Here is a 25690-nt window from a genome sequence, read left to right as displayed (position 1 = left end):
AAAATGAACCTTCCAGCTCAGCGAGCAAACCTACATTCATGTTGGAGGGATGATAAGTAAGTTTGCAGATGACACAAAGATTGACTGAGTGGTTGTCAATAAGGAAGATGATGTTTGGTTACAGAAGGATATGAACGGATTAATCAGAGGGGCAGATCAGCAACAGATGAAATTTATCCCTCACAAATATGAGGTGATGCACTTTAGAAGAAGGAACGAGACAAGGGAATACTCAATGAATGGTGGGACACCAGAAAGCTTAGGAGGAACAAGGGAATCTTGGGGAGCTATCCACAGATCCCCCCGAAGGTACTGGACAGGTTAAATAAACCAAATTAGGAGTTTTGTGGTACTCTTGTCTTTATCAGTGATGAAACAGATTATAAGAGCAGGGAGGTAATGGTAGGCCACAACTCGAGTTTGTATGCAGTTCTGGTCACCACACTCCAGTGATTTCACTGGAGAAGTTGGAGAGAGATTCACCAGGATGTGTTGGAGTTGTTTAACTGTGGAGAGAGGCTGGATAAGTTCAGATTGTTCTCTTTGAAGCAGAGAAAGGCTGAGGGGGAACCTGATAGACTGTTATACTATTATAAAAGGCATGGACAGAGTGAATAGAAAGCAATTGTTCTCTTTAATCAGAGGATCAATAAAAGGAGGGGGGGGTAATTATTTTAAAGTGAAAGGCAGGATGCTCAGAGAGGATTTGAAAAAAACGTTTTCACCCAGAAGGTGGTGGGAAATCTGGAAAGTGTTGCCTGGGAGGGTAGTTGAGGCAGGAAAGCTCACAACCTTTAAAATGTGCTTGGACGAGATGAAGTGTTACAACATTCAAGGTTATGGGCCTAGTGTGGGAGACTGGTACTAGTGTCGATAGTAGTGTATTTTCAGCAGTATACATGCGATGGCCTGTAGGGTCTCTTCTATATGGCTTGAGACTGTGAACTCAGCCAGCCCTTGACACCTTCAGGCAAGGGAAAAAAATGTAGGCAGTATGGAATGTTGGGTAGGTCACCTTTGGAGTACTGTGTACAATTCTGTTGTAGGGCAGATATTATTCAATTGGAAAGGATGCAGAAAGAATATAGAAGGATGTTACTGGAACTGGAGGGTTTGAGCTATAAGGAGAGGCTAGGACATTTTCCCTGGAGTGTAGCAGGTTGAGGGGTGACCTTGTAGAGGTTTATAAAATTATGAGGGGCACAGATAAGGTGAATAGCAAAAGGTCTAGGAGAGTTCAAAACTACAGGATTTAAGTTTAAGGTGAAAGGAGAAGGATTTAAAAAAGGACCTGAGGGGCAATTTTTTTTCACACAGAGGGTGGTATATATGTGGAATGCAGGTACAATTACAACATTTAAAAGGCATTTGGTTAGTAGGTGAATGGGAAAGGTTTAGAGGGATATCGGCCAAATGAAAGTGTTAGGGCTGTCCATATTTGAAAGACACAAAATGGCCAACAAGGGGATAAACAGAATTAAAAAGTCTGCTCCAGCACTTAGACAAAAAAATAGCAGACAAATGATTAAAACAGTATCAAACGCTTGTTCCAATATTTAAGTGAAACACAATGGTCCCTTCAAACAGAGGCTACTCCAAAGTGCACCAACAGAAGAGACAGTTCAATAAAAGGATGCTCAAGGGCAGACAGTCTGAAAATTTCTAACAAATACTGAAGATGATAAAACTTTTGTAATGACAAACACAGATGAATTAATGAGATTGTGGTTTGTAAAAATTTGAAGGGTCAAACAAGTTCATTAGATTATGACAAGTGATTGATTCCAGCCTCACTAAGAAAGGATACTGTCCCATTTGGCCAGTTAGAACAAGGGATTTACATCTCATTCCAGGAGACAGCCAAATGGTATAGCCTAACTCATCATGCAACTGTGAAGGTAACAGCTAATGTTAAAGTTATCTTGCAGTAATTAACTAGTTCTTTGAAACTATTTACATTGTTAAAAAATAGGTTCCAGTTAAAGCTTCTTCAGATAATCATAGAGATTTCAGCATAATTATAGATACACATATATAATTAAAATAATAAAAATTAGGCAAAAATATTTAAACATAGATGTGAAAATTAATTAGGACCATGAAACTTTTTCTTTATCATTAAAGGGATGCCTATAAGAAACAAATTGCTTGCATTTCATTAGCTAAAGAGTACTAACAGTAGAAGTAGCTGTAAACCTTTACATGTAGCTAAGTTTATAACAGGAATCAATATTACAAATCTCATAGCAGTTATTTCGAACCAATTGTCTTTATATATGTATATAATTGGGACAGTGGGGAAATATGAGTAACAGAATTTGATAGAGATAACACATGGAATATAATGAGCAACAAAATTCAAACATTTCTTAGAGACAAGCAAGTCTGAAACATGTCCAAAGGAATATGGCCAGTAACTTTGAAATGTAAATTAATTGGATGCATAGAAAGATCCCAAGGCCTGGCTATTACAATGTCTGTTAAACGTCATGAGATCATAGGAACCTGGGGTTATCCACAGGAGTGCCCATCATTGATTAGGTGTTTCACAAGTTTTGATATATAGAATAAGGGGAAGGACACAGTGACCACGTTGTATGTGATTATTGAAACACAAAATGTTGTATCTCACTGAAAATCAGGGTGTCATTGATCTCTCTTCTGACCTCAGCCAAAGGTTAAGGGAACAACTGCATTCTCACATTGAGGTCAGGTTCAGGCGAATCTTTTAGGAGAAAGTGAGGTCTGCAGATGCTGGAGATCAGAGCTGAAAATGTGTTGCTGGAAAAGCACAGCAGGTCAGGCAGCATCCAAGGAGCAGGAGAATCAACATTTCGGGTATGAGCCCTTCTTCAGGAATGAGGAAAGTGTGTCAAGCAGGCTAAGATAAAAAGGTAGGGAGGAGGGACTTGGGGGAGAGGCATTGGAAATGCGATAGTTGGAAGGAGGTTAAGGTGAGGGTGATAAGGGGAATCTTTGCCCTTTTCCTTGCATAAACTGGTGATTGGTCAAATAAAAATAGACTGCCATGTGCCCGAATTCTGCCTGCTTCTGAATCTTTGTCCCCTTTTGGGGTTTCACTCCTATAGATTGGTACTACGAGCAGAGAGCTCTGCTTGAAGTCCGCATACCTTGAGCCATGATTTGGCTGAGTATGTTTATTTACCACCCTTTAGTTAGCATGGAACTCAATGTGGGAGCACGTCTGTAAGACAGAGCACAATGTCAACTCTTTAACTGGAGTGAGCAGGAGACAACAGAATTACAGGTGCAAAAGCGTGCGGAAAAAAAGAGCGAGGATTTGTTCCTTCGCACAAAAGCATGAGAAAAAGATCATTAAGAAGTTGGAAATCTTTGAACAAATAAATAACACTACATCAAAGCATTAGATTTCCTCAGCCACAGTCAGGAAGGAGTCTGGGAGAATGGTAGAAAAGGACTGGGAAAAAGATCTGCTGGAGTCCAGACTGCAGACTGTGTTTGAGAAAAATTAAGGATATGGAAAGAAATGGATGGAATAGTGAGGGCTCTGAGTAAGAACAGAAAGCCTGGTGGCTAGGTTAGAAGAAAGAAAAAAGACTGACCATTCTCATAGCCCATATAAACAAAAGTGAGACAGGGATCACCAAGAAGCAAAAGTAGCTGCACAGGGACCACAAGACACAAAGGGAGTTATGTTTCCATCCCAGCTCTCAGCTCCATTTAAGTCAACATGACCTAGCTACAGCAGTAATGGCCCTGAGGACTAGGATCTCAACACTGACACCTGTGCATGAGCACCACAGTGATGACAGGGAAAGCTTAGGGGACTGGCCATCCCCATTCTCCATGGCTCCCCTCAAGACAACGTACTGTACAGTTCTGAATGGACAGGTGATGGAAACAAATATCGAAGGAGAATAGCAGATGTTGTTGGAGATCCTCCCCAAACTTAAGAGAAATGAGAAAAGTTTGGACTTTTGGGAAAAATTAGAAGAGCTCGCCATAAGTTGACAAAACCACAACAAGCAGACAAAACACAGCCAGAAACCCTAACCACCTTACTATATATCAAAGAAGTTTCAGAAATGACAGCCAGACCACTGAGACCCCTCAGAATCCTAGTAGCACACAAACCCACCAACACTCTCAAACAAAAACTAACAAGCTTACAAGAACCAGTACAATCCATGGACAAAACCAACGTCATCTATAAAATTCCATGCAAGGACTGCCACAAACACTACGTAGGACAAACAGGAAGAAAGTTAGCCACCAGAATACACGGACACCAGCTAGCCATATAAAGACACGATCCTCTCTCCCTCATAGCCCTACACACGGATGAAAAAAAACCACCATTTCGACTGGGACAACACATCTATCCTGGGACAGACTAAGCAAAGACATGCCAGAGAATTCCTAGAGGTCTGGCACTCCAACCACAACGCCATAAACAAGCACCTAGATCTAGATGCCATCTATCAACCCCTCAGAAAACGAACAAGAAATGACATCACCACAAACACCAGGAACCCCATCAAGGAGAAAGATATAAATAGAAAGCAGGAGACAACAGCTTCGCTTCACTTGGAGGTCACCACTGATGATGTTACCTAGCCAGGTAATGAAACGTCTGGATATCAAACCTACAGCTCAGCGAGCAAACCTACACCCCAAGTAAGTTGACTCTTGATGACCTACAAACTCTCATAAAAGCCAAAGTACGGGGGCAGTGTGGGAAAATCTAGTGGCACCTTTCAAGAACTGCACATGGATTACAGGTCAGGCTCACTTTATAACTGTACAGAAAATGAGAACAGTTTCTCGAGGAGGTGAGTCACACTCTGGGCAGATCCTCTCCAAATTGGAGAAAAGTGACTTTAATCAGTGAGAAGAAAGGGAAATCAGTAGAAGAGTATGCAGAATGAAATTGCGAAGCATACAAAAATAATGGGACGTGATGAGGAATCTTCCTCCAGCAAGTTAAAGACAGCTTCGGACCACAATTTAAAATAATAATTGAGCTAGGTCTGCCAGTTTGAAATGACTTTAAGGAAATACTTAATTGGGCTATGGAAGTTGAAAGTAATCAAAACAACTATGGAAAGTGTGCAAATCTGACAGCAATTGTTACAGAGAACACACACCAACAGGGAGCCGGTGGGTTACAACAAAAATGAGGAACATTTTGCCAATAATTGCCCCAATAAGGCCATTAAGTGTGGGAACTTTGGAAAGCCAGGACACAACAAAGAAAGGACTGCTGGCCCCCAGGGGAGGCAGGCATGGACAGTGACCAGACAGAATCAGGGGAATCGCCAGCCAGTTGCCAAAAGCAATAGCAGTGAGGAAACATCATACAACGTACAGCAGAATGATTTCAGAAATTAATCATGGATAAGAAGCAGCCCTCCAACAAAGGGAAGGGGATAAGAGGATGTATATAAATACACTGTTGGGGGGGGTGGGGGTGCAGTTGCAACAGTGAATATCTTAACAGATACCAGAGCATCTCTCTATTGGTGATCTGGATTAAATCATTACCAAATAAAACCTTGAAAATACAGGGTGTGGGCAGCAGAACTTGGTCAGCCACCCTCAGCCAAAAAAGTGAAATAAAAATGACAGGTTATGTGATTAATGCCTATATTTGTGTGTGTAAAAATAATGATGGCAGCATACTAAGAATAGATTTAATGGAACAATTTTGAGCTATAATAAATCTACAAGAAGCCAAAATTGACTGGAACTGCCAGTTTAAATTCAAAAAGTCAAGGATTGCATGGTTCTTTAAGAGTATGCGTGCCACCACAATTGAATGAGAGTGGGATTCAGAGAATCCCTACTACAAATCAGCAATGATGTACTCTGAATAATGGGCAACCACCCAAACCGAGTGTAGGTAATTAGACAGAAAACTGACTGAGATACCTGAGAATGAGGCAAGTGGGACTAGTTTAGTTTGGGAAATCTGATTGGCATGGACAAGTTGGACCGAAAGATCTGTTTCCATGTTGTATGACTAACTCAAGAAGACACACTCGTTCAAGCAATTCCATTCTTATTTTAAAAATATATTGTGGCAAATTTTGCAAACCTAAATAGTTGTCAGAGTACCATAATTTAGAAAAAGAATATGAAAACTGAATTGTCATTCAAGAAAAAAATATGTATTTTCATTTATTAAAAATATAATTCAAATCCCAATGTTCAAATGAAAATTCATAATGACACTAAATGAAATGTAACCAAAAATTCTAGATTTGCAAGAGAAACTCCTGTTAATGCAATCACGTTTCTTACTTTTATTTTTCAATTAAGATTCCAATAGATGGTAATACTGGCAAGTCAAATACCAGAACAAAACCTGGCTTGATACACTACATTTTGTTTGCTATTTGTTTGTTGTGATTGTCAGTCACTATTCGCAAGAGGCTGGCAATATACTTTTAAACAGAAGAAAATGAATCGTACATGCTGCTTCTTCACCTGGATGCTTCTTATTCTCCATTAACAAATAAAAAACTTGAAAATATAGGATGTGGGCGGCAGGACTTGGTCAGCCTTCCTCAGCCAACTGATTGAAATAAAATTTGCAGATTGTGTGATTAATGCTTATATTTGTGTGTGTAAAAATAATGATGGCAGCGTACTAGGAATAGACCTAATGGATTCCAGTCTTTAGAAAAGAGCAGACTTTTTTCTCTTTCTTATTTTACTTAATGCACTACACTGTTTACCTAAAAGGTTTAAGCACACCATTAAGATGCACATGAAAAACAGAACTCGCCCACCAAACCACCCAGAATTAACCTACACCTATGCCTCTTCTTTTTTAACCTTACACAAGACAAAAATACAAATCAAACTTCGAGCTATACATAGTTGTTTCACTTTAAAACTCAAGGGTCTAAATAGTAATAATAAATAACAAACCTTCACCACACAATATTCTGCCTTTCAGCTAAAATGTGACTAATTGCGTTCTTATCAAGAGCATCAAAATAGATTTCCTGTAAATTCTGACTCAATTTGTATAACAAGGGAATTAAAAAGTTTCAACTTTGAGTAATTCCAGCAGCATCAGGATGTCTTTGTGGTTCTGATACACAAACCAATTTGTGCTTCAGCAACTATTATCTTCCTATTGAAAGATGATGCTTCCTTGTTCTAACTTACTTGCCAGTGAGTACAAGTGGATTCAATTAGCTACACATTTAAAATTGTTTTACAATTGGGAGAATTTTTATTTATTCAAATAGATCAGAGGTTACATTTTTTCTAAATAATTGTTGCTACTAAAAACCAAAAGTTGTCAAATTTTAGATTCATGTTTAGTCAACTCAAAGACACCACTAAAAAATGCAGTCATTTGATAATAGTCAGCAATGTTCATCCAAATTAATTAAATCATTTAATATCTGGGGTTTTAATTAACTGAGGTTCATACAAGCCTGAGATTTTAACTCTACTACATTGAGACAAGAATTATCTCAAACTGTAAATAATGTCAACAAACAAGAGGAAAATTAGATTAGATTCCCTCCAGTGTGGAAACAGGCCCTTCGGCCCAACCAGTCCACACCGACCCTCCAAAGAGTAACTCACCCAGACCCATTTCCCTCTAACTAATGCACCTAACACTATGGGCAATTTAGCATGGTCAATTCACCTGACCTGCACATCTTTGGATTGTGGGGGAGCACCCGGAGGAAACCCACACAGACACGGGGATAATGTGCAAACTCCACACAGACAGTTGCCCAAGGCTAGAATCGAATCTGGGACCATGGTGCTATGAGGCAACAGTGCTAACCACTGAGCCACCATGCCGTCCAATGGTGGAAGTACTCAGAGCTGAGGCAACATTTGAGAAGATAGAAACACAGGGCTGAAATTGACCCTTTTTTTGGCTAAATTGGAGTTGCAAGTAGTGTTTGGATGACTTTTCTTTCAGAGACCTAGCAAGCTTTCTTGCCCTATCTGACCAAACTCACCTCATTAATTATTTAGCAGGCCCTATGACATCTCACACATACAACTTCCATTCCATCTTACCAAGCATCATTCCTGAAATAATTCACTACTTAGCAGATATCCTCACAATGGCCCTAACATCTCAAGGATCTGCTATCTTTAAAATACCACTGTACACCCAGATAAGTTTGGCATTCCCAAGCTGTCCTGCTCATGAATAGATAGAACTAGAGCATAGCAGAAAAGGTTAAGATGTCACTGTGTTTCTCTGACAGAAAATTGGAGATCCAGGTGGATGGGAAAAGTGCAAAGGAGAGGAGGCCTCTTCTCAGAAGACTGGCAGAGGAGACTGTGCAATCAGTTCCTGCCAGCCTAATCAGATCCCATCTCCAGGATACGAAGGGATGGCCAGCAATGTCAAAGGATCAATGGCCTTGTCCACAATGCAAGTCAAGTGCCACATTCTATTTCTGTCACCTCAATCAATGCCATTGTACACACTTCTTTCCAAGGTTCATAATCCATCATCTTCACTGTTACCTGCAACATATCCCCTCATCTGTTCTCTCTCCCAGCACCCCCTCCCAAAAACTCCCACACCATTAACCCTTGCATGTCCTCCAGGTTGCAACCTCAGTCTTTTAGAAAACCTCACCATCTATCTATTGGTCATTTAGAACTGGGGCATAGTCTGAGAACTAGGGCCAGATAAACAGTCTAGGAGAGACGTTAGGATGCACTTGTACATACAAAGGATGGTAGAGGTTCGAAACTCTCTTCCACAGGAAAATGATTTAAAAAAACATGAGAGGTAATTTTTTTTACACATAGGGTGGTTCACATGTGGAATGAACTTCCTGAGGAAGTGGTGGATGTGGGTACAATTACAATGTTTAAATGACATTTGGATAAATACATTAATAGGAAAGGTTTGGAGGGATAAGGGCCAGAAACTGGCAGTTGGCATGAGTTTAGTTTGGAATTATGTTTGGCATGGACTGGATGGACCAAAGGGTCTGTTTCTATGCTGTGTGATTCTATGACTCTATGGAAGTGGATGTTATATCAGATGTTAATTTTACATGAGGTAAATCATTCCTGATGAAAGGTTTATGCCCGTAATGTCGATTATCCTGCTCCTTGGATGTTGCCTGACCTGCTGTGCTATTCCAGCACCATACTTTTTGACACAAATAACTTTGTTAAACAAAGGTATTTAAGGGATGTGAGCCAGAGGCAGGCATATGGAGTTAGGCCTCAGATCAGCCATGATCTCAATCAATGACAGAAAAAGCTTGAGAAGCAGAATTGCCTCCTCCTGTTCCAATCTCACTTATTACCTCCCTTTTTCTCATTACAAGCCAAGACAGCCGAAAACAGGTGGGAGGTGTGATTGGCATCCATATTCTTCCCTTTAAAAGGAAAAGGACCTAAAACCTACAGGACGAGACTAGGAGCACTCCTGTAGACATGCAGAAACTGCCAGATCACTCTAAATGAGTAGGTACCTCGCTGCATGCCACTGCCACACTCACATTAACCCTGCTACCACTCTCAGTCATTGCATCCCACTGGCCACATCACCTCCTCTCTCTCGTTTGGCAGATGCTGGAAACCCCATAATGATGATGTCCACAGAGAAATGGTTGGCTGTGGAAGGACTACCCTTTTGGGCCACTGAGGATGAGGGTACCTTTGCCCTCTGAGGAAGCAGTGGCAAGGCTGCTTCCTACACTGCCCCATCATCCCACTTACAGACACCTTTGTGGGGATCAGGGGTATTGAAAGTGTGGGTTCAAAATCAAAAAGCACCTCGTTCTAAAAGTCCCACAGCTGGCTAAGGAAGAAGCACTCCAGTACTCGGATGATTGCCAGAGACCAGGCACCTGCTCAGCCAAGACAGGAGATGACCCCATAGGGTCAGCAATCAGGGGGCTTCATCCACACGCACAGGGAGAAGCAGCAGCAGGTAACAGGCATATGGAACACAATGGCACTCATTGTCCAGAAGCTGTGGCAGTATAGCAAATCTAACAACTGTCTAGCTGCCTCCATGGACAGGTTTGCAGTTGCTATGAAAGTCCAGTACCGTCAGAGTATTCTACAGAGGCAGACGCAGCAGCACTCCATCGTCCCATTCATTAGTCCCCAGGGCCAAATATATGACAACAGGAGTCTGTGAATCTTGACCATAGTCCTCTTCTAGTCAAATCCTCTAGTGATAAGGCTAACATCCCACTAACCTTCCTAATAGCTGGATGCACCTGCATGTTAGCCTTCAATGAGTTACTGACAAGAACACCCAAGTCCCTTCACACATCTATACTCTGTAATTTCCATTTTAAAAATACTCTTGCACCTCTACTTTTCTTATGAAAGTGGATAACCTCAACCAAGCCAACTGCGTCCATGTGTAATTCCTTTTGTTGGTCCACAATTGACACTAGCTGAAAATGTGTTGCTGGTTAAAGCACAGCAGGTCAGGCAGCATCGAAGGAACAGGAAATTCGACGTTTCGGGCCAGAGCCCTTCATCAGGAATGAGGAGAATGTGCCCGGCAGGCTAAGATAAAAGGTAGGGAGGAGGGACTTGGGGGAGGGGGGGGCGATGGAGATGTGATAGGTGGAAGGAGGTCAAGGTGGGGGTGATAGGTTGGAGTGGGGTGGGGGCGGAGAGGTCAGGAAGAAGATTGCAGGTTAGGAGGGCGGTGCTGAGTTGAGGGAACCGACTGAGACAAGGTGGGGGGAGGGGAACCGACTGATCCCGCACGGACTCCAAACAACATTCCAACCACCAGTTTCCTCATTTCCCCTCCCCCCACCTTGTCTCAGTCGGTTCCCTCAACTCAGCACCGCCCTCCTAACCTGCAATCTTCTTCCTGACCTCTCCGCCCCCACCCCACTCCAACCTATCACCCTCACCTTGACCTCCTTCCACCTATCACATCTCCATCGCCCCTCCCCCAAGTTCCTCCTCCCTACCTTTTATCTTAGCCTGCCTGGCACCCTCTCCTCATTCCTGATGAAGGGCTCTGGCCCGAAACGTCGAATTTCCTGTTCCTTCGATGCTGCCTGACCTGCTGTGCTTTAACCAGCAACACATTTTCAGCTCTGATCTCCAGCATCTGCAGACCTCACTTTTTACTCCATAATTGACACTACTCCTCCTTTAGCATTCTTTTACAATGGATGTAGGTTTGTTCACTGAGTTGAAAGGTTCATTTTCAGACATTTCATCACCATACTAGGTAACATTTTTAGTGAGCATCCGGACGAAGCATTGCTGAAGATTCCTGCTTTCTATTTATATGTGTAGGCTTCTTTGGGTTGGTGATGTCATTTTCTCTTCTTTTTCTCAAGGGGTGGTCCAAGTCAATGTGTTTGTTGATAGAGTTTCGATTGGAATGCCATGCTTCTAGGACTTCTCATTCGTGTCTCTATTTGGCTTGTCCTAGAATAGATGTGTTGTCCCAGTTGGAGTGGTGTCCTTCCTCATCTGTATGTAATGATACTAGTGAGAGTGGGTAATGTCTTTTTGTGGCTAGTTGATGTTCATGTATCCTGGTGGCTAGTTTTCTGCTTGTTTTTCCAATGTAGTGTTTGTTATAGTCCTTGCACGGTATTTTGTAAATGACATTAGTTGTGCTTGTTGTCTGTATGGGATCTTTCAAGTTCATTACCTGCTATTTTAGTGTGTTGGTGGGTATGTGGGCTACCATACTGCCAAAGGGCCTAAATAGGTGAATTCTATACAGTGTATTCAAAAAAGAATGGGTACCCAGTGAACATAGTCCACAGATTTCTCGGCAACAAACCAAAACAAGCAGACAAAACATGCCTAGAAACCATAGCCACTCTCACCTACATCAAAGATATCTCGGAAATGACTGCCAGAATACTCAGACCCCTAGGCATCATGGTAGCCCACAAACTCACCAAATTCCAGGAATCCATTGTGAAAGATGAGATTACTGAATACTTGGAAGTGTGTGGTAAAATAGGACAAAGTTAGTTTCATCAAGGGAGGTCATGCCTGAAAAATCTGCTAGAACTCTTTGAGGAAGTAACGACCAGATTAGACCAAGGTGAGCCAAAGGATGTTATCTACATGGACTTCAGTAAGCCTTTGACAAGGTGGCTGACAGGAGGCCACTGAATAAGATCAGGGCTCATGACATCACAGACAAGATTAGAGTAGTGCTGTTGATAGAGACAAGGTGCTAGCAAGGGTAGAAGCTTAGCTGTCTGGTAGAAAGCAGAGAGTGGGAACAAAAGGGTCTACCTCAGGGTGGCAGCAGGTGACAAGTGGAGTTCCACAAGGCTCAGTGTTGAGACCACAACTTTTCACTTTATGTGTTAATATCTAGATGAAGGAACTGAGGGCATTCTGGCTAAGTTTGCAGATGATACAAAGATAGGTGGAGGGATGGTGCAGAAGGATTTGGACAGGTTAGAAGAAGAGTGGGCAGAGAAGTGGCGGATGGAGTGCAATACGGGAAAGTGAGAGGTTGTGCACTTTGGTAGGAAGAATAGAGACATAGACTATTTTTTAAAATGGGGAGAAAATTCAGAAGTCTGAAGTACAAAGAGGCTTGGGTGTTCTATTCCAGAGTTCTGTCAAGGTTAACTTGCAGATTGAGTCAGTAGCTAGGAAGGCAAATGCAATGATGGCATTTACTTTGAGAGGACTTGAATATAAAAGCAGGGGTGTACTTCTGAGTCTCAATAAGGCTCTGGTCAGACCACATTTGGAGTATTCTGCACAGTTTTTGGACCCTGTATCTCAGGAATGATGTATGGTTCTGAAGCATGTTCAGAAGTTCACAAGAATGGTCCCAGGAATGAAAAGCTTAACATATGAGGAACATTTGAGAACTCTGGGTCTATACTCAGAGTTTAGAAGGATGAGGAGGGATCTAATCGAAACATACAGAAAACTGAATATCCCAGACAGAGGAGATGTTGGGAAGATGTTTCCATTGGTAGGAGATACTTAGACCTGAGGGCACCGAGGAAGACCTAGGAATAAGACCTAAAGTAAAGGGAAGACCTTTTTAGAACAGAGATAAGAAGAAACTTGTTCAGCCAGAACCTATGGAATTCATTGCCACAGAAGGCTATGGAGGCCAGGTCATTGAGTATATTTAAGACTTAGATAGATAGGTTCTTGAGTATCAAGGGGATCAAGAAAGCGGGAGAATGGGGTTGAGAAACTTATCAATCATGGTTGAATGGTGGAGCAGACTTAATGGGCTGAATGGCCTAATTTCTGCTCCTATGTCTTCTGGTTTTATTCGTCAAGGCCAATACTTTTGTGTAGAATGGAAGAAGTGCTACATTGTCAAAGGCACCACCCTTCACAGGTGACGTTAAATGCAAATCTGCTTTTTCAAGTGGCTATAAATTACTTGACAATAATGTAATCAGTAAGTTTTCCCTATGTCTTGGCAATATTTCTCACTTAACCAATACAATTGAAGCTACATTAACTGATGCTTTGTTAAATTTGTTGTTTTTGGGACCCTGCTTTGTGCAAATTGTTAGCTCGTTTTGCTTATTTAAGTAGAATGTCTGCATTTCAAGACCCTCTTTTTGTTGTGAAAGGCCTCACAGTTCTGGAGAGCTGTAGATTGATCTAAATCCAGAAGATGATGTGGCTGATAGTCATTTGGGATGTGGTAGGACAAGAATATTGAAGGTGAAAGTGAGACATTTGAAAAGAACTGGCAGTGTCCTTACTGGTGGAGGATTTGAAAAGCATTCCAAACATTCTAAATAATGAAGGGGCTAAAGTTGGAGTGGAATGATGGGGAGGGAAAAAGTACAATAAAAAAATTGATAAGTCGCCTGAACCCAATGGGCTGTATCCTAGGAATTTAAAGGAGGTAGTACATAGATCGTGAACACAATGGTAATAATCCTCCCATTTAATTCTAGAATACTCCCAGAGGATTGGAAAACTTTCAATGTAACATCTTCGTTCAAAAATGGTGAGAGATAAAAAAAAGTTGATTATAGTCCAGTTAGTCTAAGATTTGCATCTACTATAAAGAAGAAAATAGTACAGCATTTAGAACCTCATTATACAATCAAGCAGTCAGCTGGGCTTTGTGAAGGTAAAATCATACCTGACAAGTTTATTACAATTCTTTGATGAGATAAGAAGCAGTGTAAATAAAGAGGAACCTAAACTATTAATTCAAAAACTGAACTAATGCTCTAGTGATCAAATTCTGTCACAGCAGATGGTGGAACTTGTATTCAATAAAAAAAATCTGGAATTAAGTATCAATTAATAACCATGAAGCCATTGTCATTTGTCAGAAAACCCTGTCTGGCTCACTAATGCCCTTCAGTGAAGGGAATATGTTAGCCTCGCCTGGTCTAGTCTGGCTTACTTCAGACCCACTTCCTTGGATGCTGCCTAACCTGCTGTGCTTTAACCAGCAACACATTTTCGACTCTCAAATGAAGTCTGAAATGGCCTAGCAAGCCACTTTGTATCAATCGCTACAAAGTCTCAAAAAATAAATAAAATGGGACAAACCATCTCTGAAAAATACACTGTCAAAACAGCATTGTTGACCCCGCAAAGTCCACCTTTCCAATAGCCATGGGCTATGTTCAAATGTAACAAGATCAGGATAATATCCAGTCTTGGGCTGAAAAGTAGCAATTAATACACACAAAAATGCGAGGGAATGACCATCTCCAATAAGTGACAATGTAACCACTGACCCTTGTCATCATATGGAATCCCCCACTAACCATATCTTTGTGGTTACCATTGACCAAAAACTCAACTGGAGTCACCACATGTACACAGTGGCGACAAGAGCAAGTCAGGGATTAGGAATACCACAGCAAGTACCACACCTCCTGACTGTTCAAAATCTATCCACCACCTACAATTGAATGCCTCCTGCTTGCCTGGATGAGTGGAACTCCAACACTACTCAGGAAGCTTGACAGCATCCAAGACAAAGCCGACTGTTTGATTTGCACTATATCCGTCTCCGCTACTGGCAAAGCTCAGAAGCAGCAATGTGTATTACTTACAGGATGCACTGCAAAAATTCACCAAAGATCCTTAGACAACACCTTCCAAACCCTTACCATTTCCATCTTGAAAGACAAGGGTAGCAGATACATGGAAACACTATCGCCTGCAAGTCCCCCTGCAAGTCTTTCACCATCCTGACTTAGAAATGTATTGCCATTCCTTCACTGTCAATGGGTCAAAATCCTGGAATTCCACCCCATGGGAATTGTGGGTCAATCTACAGAATGTAGACTGCAGCAATTTGAGGCAGCCACTCACCATCAGGGATGGTGTGATTATGCTGTCACTTTGAAGGGTAATTTTGTCTTGGGCATTTTTAAAGAGAAGTTGTAAAGGCACTGGTACAGAACTGGCTACTGAAGATGGCTTAAGTAATGTGATGTCTTTTTGTTCAAAAAAAACAATTGGAACAATAGAAACAATCCCAATGGGTATGGACAGCTCTCAGATCAGGATACTGGGTTTTGTTTTTCCCCCAGCAGTCAGAAGCTGTTTAGGGTCTCAGAAGAGTTGGAAACTTCAGTGAATGATTCCACACCACTATTTTCTGCAGAATCTCTCAATTTTTTTCCTCTCCTGGATTGGAGTTTGAACTGTATGAAAGAACCTGCATCAGAATTTGCCTTATTGCCAAGGGGTGTGTTTATGGGATATTATGATTTTTTTAACAGTTAACCAAATAATAGATATAGCTAATTAAGTTTGCTGATAGTTAAGGAATTCTAAATTCCTCTTTCACTTGTTTGTATTTTACTATAGTATTTAAATAAATTGTGTTTTGCTTAACGTTCAGTAATTTGACCTGTTACATCACATCTACCTTTAAAATAAGAAAAAAAAGGGTCTGAACTATAGTATTAAAAGATTTTGAAGGGGCCTGGTCTGCTCCATAACAATGGGCAATAAATGCTGACCAGCCAGTGATGCGCATGTCCCACAAGTGAATAAAAACAAACAAAAAACATCTTTGATTCTGTCAACGATCCTTATTAAAATGTTCTTGAGTACTCTGGAATTAGCCAGCAACAGATTAACACTGATACTGTTTCTAATTTACCTCTGACAAAGGTGCACAAGGGCACTGACATATCTTTCTTCTATTCACTTTACTTCCTATTTCAATGAAGGGCACATTCAGAAAAATTGTGTTCAACTTCAACTAAGTGGTCACACTGTACACATCTGTGCCATACCTTTCATAGATTAACTAGAAATGAACTACAAAGTGATTATTTATAAAAATGAAGTATGTCCTCATATTTTAGCTTATGAAGTAGAATAAGATCATTGGGGAGAAATTGTATGGAGTATATGGACCTGTTGGAGTGTATGACTGGAGGTAATGTTTCTGTAGCAAGCAAAAAGGAAATATAGATAAAGTAGCTGTTCTGCATTAGATATTTCAGGTGCTTCATGTTCTATGATATTTCACTCACAACGCTTCTGCAAGTGCTCAACGATGTAAAACAAATATGAAAAGACAAGTCTTTGATTAGTACTGTTCTTCTGCCTTTACTATCATCAACCTAGTGCAGCTTAAAACATTCAACAAGCAAAAGTCCGAAAGGTGTCCTTTTCAGCAGATCGTAAAATCCCTAGTGTAGAAAGAGGCCACTTGGCCCATTGAGTCTACACCAGTCCTCCGAAGAGCATCCCACCCAGACTAGATACCCCTACCCTATTGCTGTAGCCCCACATTTACTGTGGTTAATCCACATAATCTGCACATCTCTGAACTGCAGGAGGAAACTGGAGCACCTGGAGGAAACCTACACAGACGGAGAGAATGCATAAACTCCACACAAGACTGGTAACAGATGAGCCACTGTGTCCTTAGAATGGAAACATTGATGGAATGGACAGAAATCGATGAGGTCCTTTTTTAAGTATGCAATTCATATTCAAACATGACGACATGAAATAAAATCTTGGTCAAAGACAATTTTAAAAATGATTTCAATTTTCTGTAGTACACTTAATACAATACTGCATATAAGCACAGTTCAGCAGTATCTGTGACAGTTGCTGACCTGCTCAAACTCACCTAATAACTCTATCTTTATGCATTATGGACTCTTTGGCCCTGGCTAGTTCCCTGTGCAGTTGCTTTTGCTCCATGTCTGTCACTTGCAGAAGATCATCCCGTGACTGCAATTCAATTTGAAGCTCTGAAACTTCTGATTCCATTTTCTAGATATACAAAAACAACATTTGACTCTGGTCACTATCACGTGCTCCAAGATCAATGGTCTTCATTTTTCTTCTTAGCACTTTCTACTTCATTTACTTCACGTGGCTGTGCTCGTTCTGAAATATGTATTCAAGAAGTGACACAGTGTTAAGTTAACACAGGAAAGTAGATTTTTAGTTTTTGCCAGAATGCATTGCAAAATCACAGTCATTACTCTTCACTGAAACCAATGGGTAGAAATAAAGATTAATATTTTCAGTACTCATTTATAATTGTCGATATACCTTGCCATAACTGACAACTTGAGACACTCATTGCTCTCAATACCAAATTTAAATAAAAGCTGCCTGTGACATGATGATTGGATTTGCTATTGCATGTCTCATTGGAGGCAGGTTGTCCTCAATCTTGCTAAAAGGATCTCTGACCCTTCATGGATATTTTTGGCTTATACAGATCATTTGGATCAATACTGGAAGGGTGCACCATCTCTCTAGTCCCACTCCTTCACAGACCACAATGTAAAATAAAAATACTTTTTCCAGTTACCAAGATGACCAATTACGTACAAAAAGAGAAGTAACTGGAAAAGCTCAGCAGATGTGGCAGCATCTATGAAGAGAGAGCTGAAAAATGTGTTGCTGAAAAGCGCAGCAGGTCAGGCAGCATCCAAGGAGCGGGAGAATCGACGGTTCGGGCATAAGCCCTTCTTCAGGAATCCTGATTCTCCTGCTCCTTGGATGCTGCCTGACCTGCTGCACTTTTCCAACAACACATTTTTCAGCTCTGATCTCCAGCATCTGCAGTCCTCACTTTCTCCTCTATGAAGAGAAATCAAAGTTAACATTTCAGGTCAGGTTACCCTTCCTAAGAACGGCATGGTGGCACAGTGGTTAGCACTGCTGCCTCACAGCGCCTGTAGACCCGGGTTCAATTCCCGACTCAGGCGACTGACTGTGTGGAGTTTGCACGTTCTCCCCGTGTCTGCGTGGGTTTCCTCCGGGTGCTCCGGTTTCCTCCCACAGTCCAAAGATGTGCGTGTCAGGTGAATTGGCCAAGCTAAATTGCCCGTAGTGTTAGGTAAGGGGTAAATGTAGGGGTATGGGTGGGTTGCGCTTCGGCGGGTCGGTGTGGACTTGTTGGGCCGAAGGGCCTGTTTCCACACTGTAAAAATCTAATCTAAACTGATGGCAGCTAGGAAAATATAGATTGAAATGCAGAAGATAGGGTGGAGGGGATGGGGGTAATTAGTAAACAATAGGTAGGGATAGAGCCCAAAAAGAGAGGAGAACAGTTGGACAGACAAGAAATCGATAATGATCTGACTGGAAGGGTGAATAATTGTTAATGGAAACTGTTAGTAACTAACAATAGGTACTGTGTAATAGCAGATCATGTCATGAAATCATAGATATGCATGGCACAGAAACAGACTCTTTGGTCCAACTCGTCCATGCTGATCAGATATCATACCCTAACCTCGTCCCATTTCTCTCCAAACCCTTCCTATTCATATATCCATCCAGATGCCTTTTAAATGTTGTAATTGTATCAGCCTCCTCCACTTCATCTGGCAGTTCATTGCATACACGTACCACCCTCTGAATGAAAACGTGCCTCTCAGATCACTTTTATATCTTTCCCCTCTCACTCTAAACCTACGACCTCGAGTTCTGGACTCGCTCACCACAGGGAAAAGACTTTGTCTATTTACCCTACCTACGCCCCTCATGATTATATAAATCTCTATTAGGTCACCCCTCAGCCTCCGACGCTCCAGGGAAAACTGTCCCAGCCTAATCAGCCTCTCCCTATAGCTCAAATCCTCCAACCCTGGCAACATCCTTTTAAATTGGGCGGCACGGTGGCACAGTGGTTAGCACTGCTGCCTCACAGCGCCAGAGATCCTGGTTCAGTTCCTGCTTCAGGTGACTGACGGTGTGGAGTTTGTACATTCTCCGTGTCTGCGTGGGTTTCCTCTGGGTGCTCCGGTTTCCTCCCACAGGCCAAAAATGTGCAGATTAGGTGAATTGGCCATGCTAAATTGCCCGTAGTGTTAGGTGCAGGGGTAAATGTAGGGGAATGGGTCTGGGTGGGTGCGCTTTGGCGGGTCGGTATGGACTTGTTGGGCCGAAGGGCCTGTTTCCATACTGTAAGTAATCTAATCTAAATCTTTTCTGAACCCTTTCAAGTTTCACAACATCATTCCAATAGGAGGGAGACCAAAATTGCACTTAATATTCCAAAGTGGCCTAACCAATGTCCTGTAAACCACAAAATCCCAACTCAGTGCTCTGACATATAAAGGATAGCATATAAAGTGCCTTCTTCACTGTCCTATCTACCTGCGACTCCACTTTCAAGGAACTATGAACCTGCTCTCCAAGGAACTATGAACCTGCACTCTTTGTTCAGCAATATTCCCTCAGACCTTTCCAGTAAATGTTGAAGTCCTGCTCTGATTTCATTTCCAAAATGCAGCACTTCACGTTTATCTAAATTAAACTCCACCTACCACTCCTCATCCTATTGGCTCATCTGATCAAAATTCCATTGTTCAAGGTAACCTCCTTCACAGTCCACTACATTTTCAATTTTGGGGTCATCAGCAAAATTGCTAACTATACCTACTATGTTCACATCCAAATCATTTATATAAATGACAAAAAGCAGTGGACCCAGAACTGATCCTTGTGGCACTACACTGGTCACAGGCCTCCAGCCTGAAAAGCAACCCTCCATCTTCTACCTTCGAGCCACTTCTGTATCCAAATTGCTAGTTCTCCCTGTATTCCATGAGATCTCTCCTTGCTAACCAGTCTCCCATGGGAAACATTGTTGAACGCCTTACTGAAGTCCACATAGATCACGTCCACCACTCTGCCCTCTTCAATCCTCTTAGTTACTTCTTCAAAAAACTCAATCAAGGTTGTGAGACATGATTTCCCATGCACAAAGCCATGTTAACTATCCCTAATCAGCTCATGCTTTTCCAAATACATGTATATCCTGCCCCTCAGGATTCCCTGCAATAACTTATCCAGTCAGGCTCAACAGTCCACAGTTCCCTAGATTTTCCTTTTCCTTTCTTAAATAGTGGCACCATTTTACCCAACCTCCAGTCTTCTGGCACCTTAGCTGTGATTATCAATTATATAAATATCTCAGCAAGGGGCCCAGCAATCAATTCCCTAGTTTCCCACTGAGTTCTAGGGTACACCTGATTAGGTCCTGGGGACTTATCCACCTTTGTGTTTAAGATATCCAGCACCTCCTCCTTTGTAATATGGACCTTTTTCAAGATGTCACCATCTATTTTCCCACATTTTATATCTTCCATGTCTTTCTACACAGGAAACACTGACGCAAAATACTTGTTTAGTATTTCTCCCATCTCCTGCGGCTCCACACATAGGCTGCCTTGCTGATCTTTAGGCGGTCCTATTCTTTCCCCAGTTACCATTTTATCCTTCACATATTTATAGAATGCCTTTAGATTCTCCTTAACCCTATTTGCCAAAGCTATTTCATGTCCTCTTTTTGTCCTCCTGATTTCCCTCTTAAGTATACGCTTACTGCTTTTATACTTTAAGGGTTCACTCCAGCTCTGCTGTCTACACATGACATGTTTCCTTCCTTTTCTTCACCAAAACCTGAATTTCTCTAATCATCCAGCATTCCCTACACCTACCAGCCTTGCCTTTCACACTAAGAGGAATATACAGTCTTTGGACTCTTGTATCTCATTTTTGAAGACTTCCCATTTTCTAGCATTCCCTTTACCTGCAAACATCTGTCTCCAATTAACTTTTGAAAGTTCTTGTCTAATACTGTCACAATTGGCCTTCTTCCAATTCAGAACTTCAACTTTTAGATCTGGTCTATCCTTTTCCAACACTATTTTAAAACAAAAGAATTATGGTCGCTGGCCCTAAAGTGCACCCCCACTGACACCTCAGTCACCTGCCCTGCCTTAGTTCTCAAGAGCATGCCAAGTTTTGCACCTTCTCCAGTAGATATATTCACATACTGAATCTGAAAATTTTCTTGTACACACTTAACAGATTCCTCTCCATCAAAGCTATGGCAGTCCCTGTCTATGTTTGGAAAGTTAAAATACCCAACCATAACGTCCCTATTATTCTTACAGATAATTGATATCTCCTTCCAAGTTTGAATCTCAATTTCCCTCTGACTACTGGGGGGTCTATAATACAATCCCAATAAAGTGATCATCCTCTTCTTATTTCTCAGTTCCACACTCAGTACAGCTGTAATGGCTATCCCTCATCAAAAATGCCACAAACCCTCCTCTTTTGCCTCCGTTTCTGTCCTTCCTGTAGCATTTGTATCCTGGAACATTAAGCGCCAGTCCTGTTCATCCCTGAGCCACATCTCTCTAATTGCTATGATATTCATCTGCCTTCCCTGTGAGGCCTCTTGCATTGAAATAAATGCAGTTTAATCCCTCAGTCCTACCTTGTTCTCTGCATGCCCTGCCTGTTTGACTCACTCCTTTTACCTACAGTACCCGTCTCAGATTGATCTTTTTCTTAACTATCTCCCTGAGTCCCACCCCATCGACCTTAGTAGTTTAAATCCTCCTGAGCAGCTCTGGCAAATCTCCCTGCACGTATATTAGTCCCCTTCCAATTCAGGTGCAATCCATCCTTCTTGTACAGGTCACTTCTACCCCAGAAAAGATTCCAGTGATCCAAAAATGTGAATCCTTCTTCCCTGCAGCAGTCCTCAACCACACATTCATCTGCTCCATCCTCCTATTCCTACTCCCACTAGCTCGCAGCACTGGGAACAATCCAGATATGACTTCACTCGAGGACTGCATTTTTAAAATTCTGGCCTAACTCTCTGTATTGTCTCTTCAGAATCTTATCCTTTTCTCTTCCTATGTCATTAGTTTCAATGTGTACAACAACCTCCTGCTGGTCCCTCTCCCCTTTGAGAACATTCTGCACCCTTTCGGAGATATCCTTGATCCTGGCACCAGTGAGACAACAAACCATTTTGAATTCTCGCTGTCAAAGCAGAAACATTTGTCTGCACCTCTGACTAGAGTGTCCCCTATCACAAATTGACGCTTGGAACCTTATGCACCCTTTACTACATTAGAACTTGGCTGTTTATGGTACATTCCCCCGAGAATCTATCACCCCTACGTTTTCCAAAACAGCACTCCTATTTGAGATAGGGATAGCCATAGGAGACTCTTGCACTACCTTTCCTGCAGTTAACCAATCTACCGGACTGTATCTGCAGCTTTTTTCCCTTCCTATAACTGCCATCTATCTCATCCCCTAGCTCCTGTAAATTCCTTATGGCCTCTATCTGCCACTCCAAATGATCCATGCGATCCAATAGGATTCACAACCAGACATGTCCTGCATATGTAATCATTATTAACTTGGAAACTCTCCCTAATTTCCCACCTCACTCTGCTGAGGGCCATCTCTGCTCCTTCACAATCTACAGACTCAGAAAATAGTGCCACCTTATTGCTCTAAAAAAAACTGCACCAGACTAATTTAGTACTTATGGTTTATATTTTTAAAATTTATAGTCAAGAGACTGTTCTCAATAAGACATATATTTAAGAAAGAATCCACTCTACTCACCATTGTAGATTTATAGTAAAGTTACATTTAAAAATTATGCACTCATCTGCTCCTGTGTTGTGAGCTCTCCCAATAGGTTCCTCCAAGGTCAGCTGTGAATTTTGGTATTTGTTAATTTTTCCTAGGCACATCCTGATGTCCAGATTCTTGAATTCAAACAGCAAAGGCTTGATGTGTGAACAAGGGGACATGGGGGAGTTCAGGCCCTAAAATTATTGAACTCAGTATAGAATCTGGAGGGCTGCAGGCTTCCCAAGGAGAAGGTGAGTTGTTGTTCTCGCAGTTTGCGTTCACTGAAACACTGCAGCCAACCTGAGACAGAGATGTTGGGCTGGCAACAGAGGGTGTTATGTTAAAGTGGCAGGCAACTGGAAGCTCAGGGTCCTGTTTTGCGGACGGAACGTAAATGTTCTGCAAAGTGGTCACCTCGTCTGCATTTCATTTCCCCAATGCAAAGGAGACCATATTGGGAGCAGCGAATGCAGTAGACTAGATTGTGAGAAGTGCAGGTGAAATGCTGCTTCACTTGGAAGGTGTGTTTGGGCCTTCATATACTGAGGAGATGGGAAGTAAAAAGGCAGTTGTTACACCTTTGGCAGTTGTGGGTGAAGGTGCTGTGGGAGGGTGTTGGAAGTGAAGTAAGAGTGGACCAAGGTGACCTGGAGGGAATGGCCCCTGCAGAAGGTGGACAAGAGAGGGGAATGTGTCTGGTGGTAGCATCTTGCTGGTGTTGGAAGAAATGGCAGCTGAACTAGCTACTATCAGTTCTGAGGAAAGGTAATCAGACCTGAAATGTTGACTTAGATTTCTCTTCACAAATGCTTCCAAACTTGCTCGGCTTTGTCAGCAACTTCTGTTTTTGTTTCTGATTTATAGTATCCATAATTCTTTCTGTTATGACCACCAATTATATATCTTATCAAATGATCGATCGCTTGGAACCTTATGTACCCTTCATTACATTAGAGCCATTCTCATTAACAGAAACTTGGCTGTTTATGGTACATTCCCCTGAGAATCTTTAAACATGATACATTGACCAGTTTCCTTAAGTCAAAATTATGGGTTTTCAAAACAATTTATTCAATATAAAATGAATAACTGGTTAAAATAAATAGACAGTGTAAAATAAGTAATGAAAGCTTATCACTCTAAAAATCCTCAAATTTTTTTTTAAAAATCGAAGAATGTAATCATCCTGCCAGAACAAAAACTACATAAAAATGTCACACATATAATCAAATGATTAACATCTAAAGTTTATTATACTTTCATAAATCACTGTTCAGAACAATCAATCCTGACAATGAGTCTCCTGGGAGATTGGGTTTAAATGTGAGTTGTGAAAAACAGCATGGAACCATAAATGCATAAAGCTGTTTGTCAATCTTGAGATTTTTTTTTGTATTCATTTACAGGCTGTTCACTACACATTGGACGATAAGGGTGAGGCAATGTAAATTTACAGCCCTTGAAGTTACACTTCTTTGGGAAAATGGAGGCTACTTCATCATTTTCCCAATTTTTGCATTGTAGGTGGTGGAGAAAGAGGTGAGCCAAACACTGCAGAATACACAAAAATGATCAGCTTTTGTAGCCACAATACATATGTGACTTGCTCAGTTACTTCTCTGGTGAATGGTGTTGATGGTTGGAGTTTTGGTTATGGAGATTCTAGTTCACGTCAATTGGAGGTAGCTAGATTCTCTTAGTGGAGGTGACATTGCCTGGCACTTGTGTGGTGCAAAGACATCTTGCCAGACATCAACCCAAGGTTGAGTGTTGTTGCGGTTTTGCTGCATGGGAGTACATATGATCAAATATTTGAAAATAGTACTGAACACCATAGAACACCAAACAGACACACATCTAGTTTTTAATGAAGGCCCTTGATTAAGCACTTGAAGATTGTTAAGCCAAAGATATTGCTGCAGGACCTCCTTGGAGCAATGTCTGGGGACTGAAAGAATTAACCTCTGACATTCAGCAGCTAGATATGACTCCATCAAACACAAAACCAACCTGACAACCATGCAAGATATCAGCACTTCTTTAATTCTGTCTTTATATAAATGATTTGGACTTGAATACAGGAGGTATGATTAGTAAACTTGTAGATGATACCAAAATTGATGGTGCAGTGGACAGTGAAAAAGGCTCCCTCAGAGGACCTTGATCAGCTGAGCTGAGGAGCCAGGGAATGGCAGATGGAGTTTAATCTGGATAAATGTGAGGTGCTGCATTTTGGCAGAGCTTCTACACTTCATGGTAAGATCCTGGATAGAGCTGCCAAACAAAGGGACCTTGGAATGCAGATTCCTTGAAAGTGGAGTCACAGGTTGTGAAGGCAGCATTTATTGGTGAGTACATTGAGTATAGGCATTGGGAGGTCATGTTGCTGCTGTACAGGATATTGGTTAGGCCACTTTTGGAATACTACATTTGATTCTAGTCTCGTTGTTATAGAAAAGATATTGTGAAATGTGAAAGAGTTCAGAAAATATTTACAAGGAGAGTTGGAGAATTTGAGGATTTGAAATACAGGGGGAGGCTGAACAGGCTGGGGCTATTTTCTCTGGAGTATTGGAAGTAGAGGGGTGACATTACAGAAGTTTATAAAATGTTAAGGTACTTCGGTAAGGTGAATAGTCAATGTCTTTTCCCCAGGTAGGGGAATTCAAAATTAGAGGGTATGTTATTAAGGTGAAAGGAAGAAGATTTAAAAGGGGCAATCTTTTCATGCAGAGTGTGGTGTGTGTATGGAGCAAGCTGCCTGTGGAAGTGGAGGAGGCTCATAGAATTACAACATTTAAAAGGCATCTGGATGGATATATGAATAGGAAGG

Source organism: Hemiscyllium ocellatum, chromosome 6, assembly GCF_020745735.1.
Source record: "Hemiscyllium ocellatum isolate sHemOce1 chromosome 6, sHemOce1.pat.X.cur, whole genome shotgun sequence".
NCBI classification, from domain to species: domain Eukaryota; kingdom Metazoa; phylum Chordata; class Chondrichthyes; order Orectolobiformes; family Hemiscylliidae; genus Hemiscyllium; species Hemiscyllium ocellatum.
This window is presented reverse-complemented; position numbering follows the sequence as displayed.